This window comes from Balaenoptera ricei, chromosome 9 (genome assembly GCF_028023285.1).
Source record: "Balaenoptera ricei isolate mBalRic1 chromosome 9, mBalRic1.hap2, whole genome shotgun sequence".
Taxonomy (NCBI): Eukaryota; Metazoa; Chordata; class Mammalia; order Artiodactyla; family Balaenopteridae; genus Balaenoptera; species Balaenoptera ricei.
In genome coordinates, this window is record NC_082647.1 from 7,249,675 (window position 1) to 7,260,809 (window position 11,135).

The 11,135-nt window shown below is 48.7% G+C and overlaps 1 non-coding gene across 1 annotated transcript; it reads right to left on the reverse strand.

Moving 5' to 3' along the window:
* Positions 1-125: 125 nt before the first annotated feature.
* TRNAC-GCA (transfer RNA cysteine (anticodon GCA)) lies at positions 126-197 on the reverse strand. The gene has a single exon. It is a non-coding gene; the product is annotated as a tRNA-Cys (tRNA).
* Positions 198-11,135: the final 10,938 nt, after the last annotated feature.

Genomic DNA, 11,135 nt, shown 5'->3' on the forward strand with positions numbered 1-11,135 from the left:
TGCATGCTGTTTACCCAGCATCCATCTCTCCAGCTCTTTATTAATCCCCCATTTCTCACCTTTTCCCCCAAATACTCTCTCCTGAGAGATGAGCTCTAAGGTTGGTCATGTGAGTGAAGAAAACAAGGGGGCACCCGGACTTGAACCAGGGACCTCTTGATCTGCAGTCAAGTGCTCTACCCCTGAGCTATACCCCCAGTTACAACTGTCCTGCTAATATCATTTCATGTCCAGAATCATGTTGCATTAACACTGACAGTCAGTGGCAGAGATTAAATTTCAACTGATAAAAAAAATTTTTAAGGAATTTAGATCAGAGAAGAAACTAACTTCCAGAAATTCAAAAGTTATCAGAACTCTCCCTTTTCTTTGCTTCCTTCTCAAATCAGCTTTCATCTCTCAAACCAATCTCTCCACGCAGCTGAGATCCCACCTCCAGCACCTCTAGGCTCACATCTCCACACCTTGGTTGCCAGAGAGAAAAGGGCTTAACTCTGAAAAATCCTAGAGAAGGCCTGGCCTGGCTGGGTTCTAGTGCAACCAGGGGACAGGGCAGTTGAGTGGTATAACCATTTCAGGAGTGACGTCACATAAGAATGTATCTGCTCCCACTCAGAATGCACGTCCATAGTACAGGGAGCGAGGGTGAGCCCCCAAAAGAAGTCAGGGGGAGCCAAGACACGGCCCCAGGGGGCCCCCTCTGCAGCTCTGGGCCTCGCCGGTCGCGTCTCCCATACTAAGCACGAGAGCAACCTATTGCCTCTGCTGCCCGGAGTCCTCAGAAGCCCTCCACAGCCACAGATTCCTTGATGGTTTTCACCCGTTTATCCAGCAAGTACTTCGTAGGTGGCTACTGTGTGCCTGACCCTAACAACCGCACAGTTCCTGGCCTCAGGAGCGGACAGCCTAAAGGAGATGCCTGACACGGCAACAAGTGATACGAACGTGGTGAGAACCGGATGCTATGGGAACACAGAGAGGGAGAGAGCATTCATTATTAGAAGCCTGACCAGAGGCGGGGGTCATGACATGCTCCCCATTTGAAATGGGTTGTGCACTCTGAGGGGCTTATTTAATAAACAGGGGAGGTAGGGAAGGAATTCTGGGTGAAAATGGCACTAAGGACTAAGGAATCAGGTGAAGCTCTTGACCAGGTTCAAGAACGGCTGGTGCACACAGCTGGTGTTGGGTGAGGTGGGAGGGGGTCCTGGAGAGGAGATGGCACAGTCTGTGGGCAGCAGGACCTCCACGGGAACTGATGAGCCACGTGGGCCCTGGGTGTAACTCCAGGGAGAGAGAAGGGATAGTCAGACCCACCAATGTGTTGAGGCTGGAGTTCAGAGCACTGACGGCAGGGCAAGAAGCTGGGGTTCAAGTCCTGATGCCATCTCCATGTTCTGAACGTCCTCTCTTATCCACATCACAGCCCACTTGGCAGACAAGACCTTTGACCTTTCTATGCCTCTGTTTCCTCATCTGTTAAGTGGGGATTATAAAAGGCCCTACAACTGTGCGGATTAAATGAGATCCTTTAGAGCAGGGGTCAGCAAACTATAGCCCACAGCCAGGGTACAGCCCCAGGAGCAAAGAATGGTTTTGATATTTTCAAATGGCTGGAGGGTGGAAATGGTACAGAGTAAGTGCTTAATAAACATTAGCTGTTATTTCTAATAATAATAATAATAATATATTGTGACCTGTGAAAATTATATGAAATGCAAATTTCAGAGTCCATCAAGTTTTATCAGAGCACAGCCGCTCTCACCCATCTGCAGCTGCTTTCCTCTACTAGGGCAGAGTTGAGTGGTTGCAACAGGGACCAAATGCCCATAAAACTAAAAATATGTACTCTCTGGCCCTTTTCAGAATAAAATGTGCTGACTCCTGACTTCGAGTCTTTATAGAGTTTTGCCGGATGCAGAGCAAATACTTAATAAAAAGTAGCTATTGCCGGTATTATTATAGCCGTGGGCAAACACCGTTCACTGGGGAGTCCGGAGTCTCTGATTCCCTCACTTTGGGGCATCATCAGCTCCAGCTCCCTCCTCTCCCCAGGTCTACTTAGAGCTGACCAACTGCTCCTCGCTGGGGCGTTGTGAACGCGCAGGAACAGGGGTGGGCACGCGTCCTCGAAGAGCACGCACTGATTACACTGGTGGCAGGTATCTGGCCATGACTCTCGAAATGACGAAAGCACATAACTCTGACCCAGAAACGAGACTTCTAGAAACTTAAAGACATATGCACATATTTGTGGAATGATGTTTGTGCAAGGCTATTCCACTGCACCATTATTTGTAATTCCAAAACGCTGGAAACAACCCAATTGTCCCTCATCTGAGGACTGGTTAAATAAGTCACAGAACATCCTAGAGTCGAACACTAATAGACAGCCATAAAAAACGGTGATGCTCTTCTCTTTATGCACTGATACGGAAAGACGGACAAAGAAGAAACAAAACAGCAAGCTGCAGAACAATGTATGTACACACCATATAGTGCCACCATCAGTGAGGAACAAAGGAAGGGAGAAAATATATTTGCTTCCATATGCATAAAAATTCTCTAGAAAGATATACGGCCAACATTAGATGCCTGCAGGGAGGGGGAAGTTGGGGGGGGCAGAGGTTAGATGGAATATTCCTGCACACCCTTTCCTACTGTTCGAATGTTGAACCATGCAAATGCAGTCTTTATTTCAGTATTTCATTACCCATCTAAGAAAGAAAGAAAGTGTAACAAGAACAGAAACACAATGTAGCCCAAGTGTCACCATTTCTGTGATGCTCTCCCTCACCTCCACCCCCTCCCACTGGGCATCTATCCTCCACATAAACATGTACATATTTTCGTACAAAAAATAAATGTAAAAGTTATTAAAACATTCACAATAAAGATACTAGGAGTGATACAGTTCCCAAACCCAGTTGTTTGTGTAAATTATAATAAAATGCAAATAAAAAAGGATGCATACTTGCAATTTCTAGCACCTTAACTTTACAGACCACTGGCTCTAGCACTAGTGTGATAATCTGTTTATTTACAGGCATCCCCACTAGACTGAGCTGCTTGAGAACAACCACTATGTTATATTTGCCTCTGAAGCCCCATCGTCGAACGCAGTACCTGGTACGTAACTCAGGTTGAGAGAACCTTTCTGCGCTGACAAAGGCCAATCCTGACAGAGCGCCTTCTCCAGCTCAGCAGCAGGGGGAGGTGAGCACCTCCGGCACCTGCAGCGTATGCAGATCCTGGTGCCGCATCCACAGAGAGGAGGTCTGGGGGCCATGCCTGCAGCCTCAGCCTGCCAGCCTCAGCTCATTCCTCCATCCACTAAGCCGTCCACCCTCTGCACGGCCACCAGCAATTTACCAGCTGCCTTAGTCTGCTTGGGCTGCCATCACAAAGTACAACAGACTGGGGGCTTAAACAACAGAAGTCGATTTTCACACAGTTCTGAAGGCTGCAAGTCCAAGATCTAGGTGTCAGCAGGGTTGGTTTCTTCTGAGACCCCTCTCCTCGGCTTACGGATGACCACCTTCTCACTATGTCCCCACAGGTTGTTTCCTCTGTGCATGTGCCTCACTAGTGTCTCTTCCTCTTATAAGGACACCAGTCCTACTGGATCAGGACCCACCCTAATGGCCTCATTTAACCTAATCACCTCTTTAAAGGCTTTATCTCCAAACATGACTACATTCTGAGGTATTGGGGGTTGGGACTTGAACCTACGAATTTTGGTGGGGGACACAATTCAGCCCATAACATCTACAAAATTAATCTGGTCACATCATTGCCTTCCAAAAACGTCTCCTGATCGGTAACATTTTGTTGTAGTTTTTGGTTTTTTGTTTGTTAGTTTGTTATCTAGCACTGACATTCTAAGATGGCAAGGCTGGTGGAATGGGTGACCTCACCAATTGGCGCCAATTTCTAAAACCCATCTTAAGAATAAGGAATAATTACTGCTCCTTTTCCCTGCCTGGGTTTGACACAGGGTAAGCACTTTTTTTTTTTTAACGTCTTTATTGGAGTATAATTGCTTTACAATGCTGTGTTAGTTTCTGCTTTATATCAAAGTGAATCAGCTATATATATACCTATATCCCCATATCTCCTCCCTCTTGCGTCTGCCTCCCACCCTCCCTATCCCACCCCTCTAGGTGGTCACAAAGCACTGAGCCAATCTCCCTGAAGCACACTTCTTGTTAAATGAATGAATGTAGGACATTCCAGACCACCAATATCTAATGGCTGCCCACATCTCACAACACCATGCCAGATTTTGTCCCCAGGACTACAGGGTACAGCTCTTCTGTTTCTGTGGTGCATGCAGGCAACTCTGACACCATCGTGCTCGGGGACAGCCAGCCTAGCCACTTGCTCCTGGCTGCCACAGTCTTTTTAAAATTGGAGTATAGTTGATTTACAATGTTGTGTTAGTTTCAGGTGTATGGCAAAGTGATCCAGTTATACACACACACACACACACATATATATTCTTTTTCAAATTCTTTTCCCTTATAGGTTATTACATAATATTGAGCATAGTTCCCTGTGCTATACAGTAGACCCTTGTTGGTTATCAATTTTATATATAGTAGTGTGTATACCCCAAACTCCGAATTTATCCCTCCCCACCCCTTCCCCATTTGGTAACCGTAAGTTTGTTTACTATTTCTGCGGGTCTATTTCTATTTTGTAAATAAGTTCATTTGCATCTTTTTAGATTCCATATGTAAGTGATATCATATGATATTTGTCTTTGTCTGGCTTACTTCACTTAGTATGATAATCTCTAGGTCCATCCATGTTGCTGCAAATGACATTATTTCATTCTTTTCTATGGCTGAGTAATATTCCATGGTGTGTGTATATAATATATACATGTATATATATGTGTGTGTGTGTGTGTATATATATATATATATATATATATATATATATATATACCATTCATCTGTCAATGGACATTTAGGCTGCTTCCATGTCTTGCCTACTGTAAATAGTGCTGCAATGAACACTGGGTGCATGTATCTTTTTGAATTAGAGTTTTCTCAGGATATATGCTCAGGAGTGGGATTGCAGGATCATATGGTAACTCTATTTTTAGTTTTTTAAGGAACCTCCATACCATTTTCTATAGTGGCTGCACCAATTTACATTCCCACCAGCAGTGTAGGAGGGTTCCTTTTTCTCCATTCCCTCTCTAGCCATTTATTATTTGTAGGCTTTTTGATGATGGCCATTCTGACCAGTGTGAGGTGATACCTCATTGTAGTTTTGATTTGCATTTCTCTAATAATTAGCGATGTTGAGCATCCTTTCAGGTGTTTGTTGGCCATCTGTATGTCTTCTTTGGAGAAATGTCTGTTTAGATCTTCTGCCTATTTTTTGATTGGGTTGTTTGTTTTTTGATATTGAGCTGTATGAGTTGTTTGTATATTTTGGGAATTAAACCCTTGTTGGTTGCATCATTTGCAAATATCTTCTCCCATTCTGTAGGTTGTCTTTTTTGTTTTGTTTATGGTTTCCTTTGCTGTGAAAAAGCTTTTAAGTTTAATTAGGTTCCATTTGTTCACTTTTGTTTTTATTTCCATTACTTTAAGAGACAGATCCAAAAAGATATTGCTGCGATTTATGTCAAGGAGTGTTCTGCCTATGTTTTCCTCTAGGAGTCTTATAGTATCCAGTCTTACATTTAGGTCTTTAATCCATTTTGAGTTTATTTTTGTTCTAGTTCTGTGAAAAATGCCATTGGCAATTTGATAGGGATTGCACTGAATCTGTAGATTGCCTTGGGCAGTATAGTCATTTTAACAATATTGATTCTTCCAATCCAAGAACATGGTATATTTCTCCACCTGTTCGTGCCATCTTCAAATTCTTTCATCACTGTCTTATAGTTTTCAGAATACAGGTCTTTTGCCTTCTTAGGTAGGTATATTCCTAGGTATTTTATTCTTTTCAACACGGTGGTAAATGGGATTGTTAATTTCTCTTTCTGATCTTTCATTGTTAAGTATATAGAAATCATCAGATTTCTGTGTATTAATTTTATATCCTGCAACTTTACTGAATTCATTGATGAGCTCTAGTAGTTTTCTGTTACTGGCTGCCACATTTAGTCAGGGCTCTGGAAACCAAGTTCCTATCATGCAGCCAAGTCCAGGCTCTCAGAGTGCAGCTGATCAAAATGTGCCAAGGGGAAAAGGTCCCTAAGACATACTCCTCAGTGAAAACAGCAAGCTGCAGAATGATACACACAGTATGGTATGCGTGGTCTTTAACCCCTTTTAAACCCTTTCTGCACTACCTACACGTATGAACATGCATAAGGAAGGAGGCTGAAAGGCTACACACCAGAATGACAATAGTGGGGACCCCGGGGAGAGGGCTGGGGATGGAGGGTGGCTAGCACAGAGAGCCCTTCAGCTTCATGTGCATACATTTTCTTGGTGAGAATGTATTCTTGTAAGAACACGTTTGCAGAGTCAAAATGCAAACACTTTCAAAGGTTAGAGGCTGGTTAGTCTGTTCAGAGGGATCTCCAACCTTGGTCCTCCAACGTGGACCTGCCTCCGAATCCCCTGAGGAACATGTTGGAACTTCAATGCCCAGACCTCCTGAAGGAGAACGCAGAATACACCTTTCCTAGAAGTCCAGTAAGAGGAGCCTGCCCCTGGCAACACGAGTAAATAAAGCAATCTGCACACACTCTTGTCAGCCCGCAGGTTTGAGCCAGAGTGTGTGGAAACAGCTCCCAGGAGCAGGGCCTGTCCTGGGGGGTAGACAGGAAGCAGAGCTCTCTCCTGATGAATCTGGAAAAGCTTACAGAGAGGGTGGAATGCAAGGAAGTAACTGCTGAAACATCAGGAACCTCCCAGACCACAGGGTGGACCCCGAGTCCCCCGAAGACCTCATTCCTCCGCCTCCCGATGCTCGCTCGAGCCCCACTCAAGAGCAAACCCCCGCTCCATGGCAGAGCTGAGCCAGGGCTGGGGGCTTCTGGCCCCGGGGCGCCTCGACCAGGCCCTGTATGCTCTGCGTCTCCCTAGGACCTTCTGAACAGCCCAGTCCTGACACGTCTGCTGTAGGGGCCCAGCCCCGGTGGCTACAGGCTGACTGCAGGGCTGGGCCCAGCTCACTCCCTGCCCCACACAGGAGGAAGCAACTCCCAGGTTCCTGCAGTAACGGCATTCACAGAGACAGGTCAGAAACCATAAGAGCCACCCTGCCTGCCAGCCTCTCACTCGCTGCTTCTTTTGTCCTGCTGTCGTGCCCCGTCCCGGCGGGAGTCTGAAAATGCCACTTTTAGCACCAGTCTTACACGCCAGCCACTCAATACCCTGCTCAATACCTACCTTCTTCCCAGCTCTGAGCTCATGGTAACTTAATTTACCTACTCGAAGGACCTGCTTCAAAGGCAAGGCTTTCTCCCCAAGTAAAATGTCAGAGTCTAAAAAGCAAGGAACAGGTGTCTTGGCATGATCCTTTATGTCCTAAGAGAACAGGGCTCCTGGGTTCCTGTCCCCTGCTTCAACCAGGGTGGTCCCACTTTGCCCTGTGTTGTTTCTGTCATTTAAATAAAGGGTTCCTCACCTTTAAAAAGGCTTGAGAACTGCATATCAGATCCAGTGCTATTATTTGAAAGATAAAGAAAACTGAGCTCCTATTTGGTTCATCATTCATTTAATAATCACTCATTATTTGTTATTTACACACGTGCCAGGCACTGTGTTAGGTGCTGGGGACATTCCAGAAAGACTCAGTGCCTTCCCACAAGGAGACTGAAGCCAAGGAGAAGACAGAAGGAAGCAGGAGCTGGAGCGCAGAGTGAGGGGCACTTGAGGGCAGGTGCTGAGAGACATGGGGGCAGATACTGGTCAGAGAAGGTCTCAGAAGGAGGCCACCCTCCCGCCCACGTCTGCCTTCAGGACTCTGCCTGTTCTACGACAACTTTCTCAGTCTCAGGACTGGGTGTCTGGTCTGCCCTCTGCCACTCCCCCAAGCTCCCAGGGCATCTCAGGCCGCAGTGACATGTGTGCAGGAGGTGGCACAGGCGCTCCCTGGGCACCAGAACGCCTGGGCTGCCCTACCCGTCAGCTGCGTGACATCGTGCAGCTCATCCCACTCTCCTCTCCCTGTTTCTCCAGAAACATGGACCCTGACACCAGGCTGCCCTCAGCAGGCAAAGGTGGGCGGCCAGGCTCCGAGGGCCTCCCCTCCCATCTCCGCAGCTCAGGCTTGGTGGCGGCACAGTCTATGAGAGAGGAAAACAGGCCCGTTTGCCATAAGCGAGGTGACGGGGCTCAGCTCTGCAAGCCTGGAAGGGAGAGCGCGCCCCAGCCAGGGGTCTGGAGCAGGATCTGCCCCTCTTCCTGATGTGCGGGGGAGAGCGCCGCGTCTGAGGCAGAGCAGAAGTGCTCCCGGGCTCCCCGAGCCCGCAGTGCAGGTAACGAGGCTGGGAGGCACATCCTGCTGCCCTCACAAGGGAAGAAGTGGAATCCAAGAGAGACAGGAGGAGCCCAAAGTCACAGCCCAGCCACCTCACTCGACAGACGGGGAAACAGGTCCGGGAGGGGGAGTCAGGCAGGCCTGGAAGTCAGCTCTCAGCTGGGTGCACCGTCCACTCTGCGGGGCCTCCCGCCGTCCCCCCTTCCGCATCCTCCCCGCCTCCCCTGAGGCCACATCCTCCCCCTCCCCATGGCCTCACAGCATGCTGGACGCCCTTCTGGAAGAGGAACCTTGGCGGCCAGGTGAAGGCAAGTAAGTCATTTGTTCTGGGCCTCAGCCCCCTTAGGAGGGGAGAGTGGACAAAAGCCAGCTGCTTACCTGCTCAAAGCAGTGGGAGAAGCCGGGTGTGCAAGCTGGGACGGAATGGGGGCGGGGTAGCTTCAAAAACTTAGATCTAATTGTGTCTTACACAAGCACGCGTGCTCATGCACACTTATTCTTAATCCACAGCCTGAAGAACTTACTATTCCAGGGCTGAACCTCCTTTTTTGGGCCTGGGGCCCACAAGGAATCCTTCATTCAGGAGTTGTTCTGGAGTACTCACAGTGTGCAGAGTACAGCCCGGTGAGCCCGAGGGCTGCAAATACAGATAACGAGAGGCCCTAGCTCACCAGCAAGTGAGAAGATGTGTGTGTAAGAGCTGCCTCTGGTGCTACCCGAAGGGCAGAACAGTGAGGAGCAGAGGCCAGTTCATATTTAGTCTCCGTGAGACCTCGGGCAAGACAGCTAACCTCCCTGCGTTTCATTTCATAAAACCTAAAAACGAGAATCAAGGATACCTTCTACCTGCCTGAAGACAGAGGGCCAGTCACATTATCTCAAAGTGCTTCCAGCTCTCAGATCCTAGAGGCTCATTTGATTCAATAAAGGATTTTATTCCAAGGACTTGAGGCTTGGAAGTCGCCCGGGCTGGCCCCTTACCCGGGCTCACCTTCATGACGTGCTTGCAGAGCTCCTCTGCCTGTCTCCCAGGCTGCCCCACTCCGACTCTAAGAAGCTCGTGGCCCCATCTTCTGCAGTCGCCCACACCTGGAAGTACAGGTCACCTGCGCCAACGTGAGTCACCGGCCATTTCAGAGAACAGCTAAAACCAGCTCCAGTCTCCTCTCTTCTCGCCCCAAACCACAGGGCATCCCTGGCCAAACCACTGGGCAAGTGCAAAAGCATCTCCATCATGTTTACTTCAGATAAAGGGCAGAGGCCAGTGGCTAAAAGGACTCAAGACCAGGGCTCCTAGGTTCTCATCCCCTCTCCTAAGTGCACGCACATGTCCTGTGAGTTCCCCTACTTGAGTCCACGCTCAGAGGTCTTTCTGGAGTAGCAGCCACGCCACTACTGCACAGCCACGCCCCCCCCAACCAACTCCACGCCACCCGCCACAGCAGACATCTCTGCTGTGTCACACCTTCCTCCTGACGATTTTCAAGCCCTTTAAAGTCAACTGGTGAACAGCATTAGGCACCAAGAGGTCAGGCTTTGGCAGCCACCGGGCTTCCCTCCACTATGAGTCTGAGGACCCCACTGAGTCCAAGCAGGCCCTCTCCACCCACACCCAATTCCTGTACCTTGCGGGGCTCCCCTTGCTGCCTGTTCCTCAGAGACCCTCCATGTTCTCCAGGCACCTCTGCAGCAGCCCGTGCTCCTGCAGCAGGGCCCCAACTTGCCCTCCAGCTGGTTCTTTATCTCCACAGCCATCTTCTCACAGTCGGCCAGCTTCTTCCCGGCTGTCTCTGTTCACCTCTGCAGGCTCTGAAGTCGGATGGCCCCGCGTTCCACCTTGCCCACAGTCTGAATGGCAGCCAAGATGGCCAGAAGGGAAATCTCTGCAGACTGGATCTGGGCCTCTCGTTGGAGGTCAGTCCCCATGTGCCATTCCTGCAACTAGACACAGGGAGGTGCGTCAGCCACCAGGAAAGGGGCCCAGAGCCATTCCCAGCTACGGAAAGGTCAGGATCCCCTGGAATAGGGGGAAACTTCTTCCAGGTGCTACAAGGCCTCACTGGTCAGACCTCCAAACAGACCCCACCCGGCAGACTGTCAAAGACAGCAGACACCGACCCCATAGAGCTCCTGTGGGAAGAATTCTGAACCAAGACCCAGGAGTAATGGTAAATGGTATGACAAAGCATTACCATCATAAATGGAAAGTCAGTATAAGGAATTTGAATCCCAGCCCTACCACATAATAGTGGTATAAGCTTAGTCAATTATTTAACCAACCACTTCTTCACCCAAGAACACAGCCCAGCAGGAGAAAGGAAGTGAGTGAGACCCAGAAAACTTCTCAGGGGACCAATGTACACACAGATTGCTATTTCAGTTCCTGGGTGTTCTAGAGCAAACCTACTGCCCGCATTCCTGGGCACAGAGGTGAGCGAGGCCCTGTTGTTCTGGCCTTGGTGATTTCTACGGCACTTCCACCCTGACATTTACTAGCACGTGACCTCCTAACCTGCCTGAGATGTCAGGTCCCCGTGACCCAGGTGCCTTGTCAACCAGCTTCAAGGTTGTCTCCACACTAGGAGGCCAGGTCCTAGCTGCCAGGAGATGGAGCCAGAGAAAGTCAAAAGCCAGCATTTAAGCGTAGTCAGAAGAAAGAAATATTTCAAAGAATATCC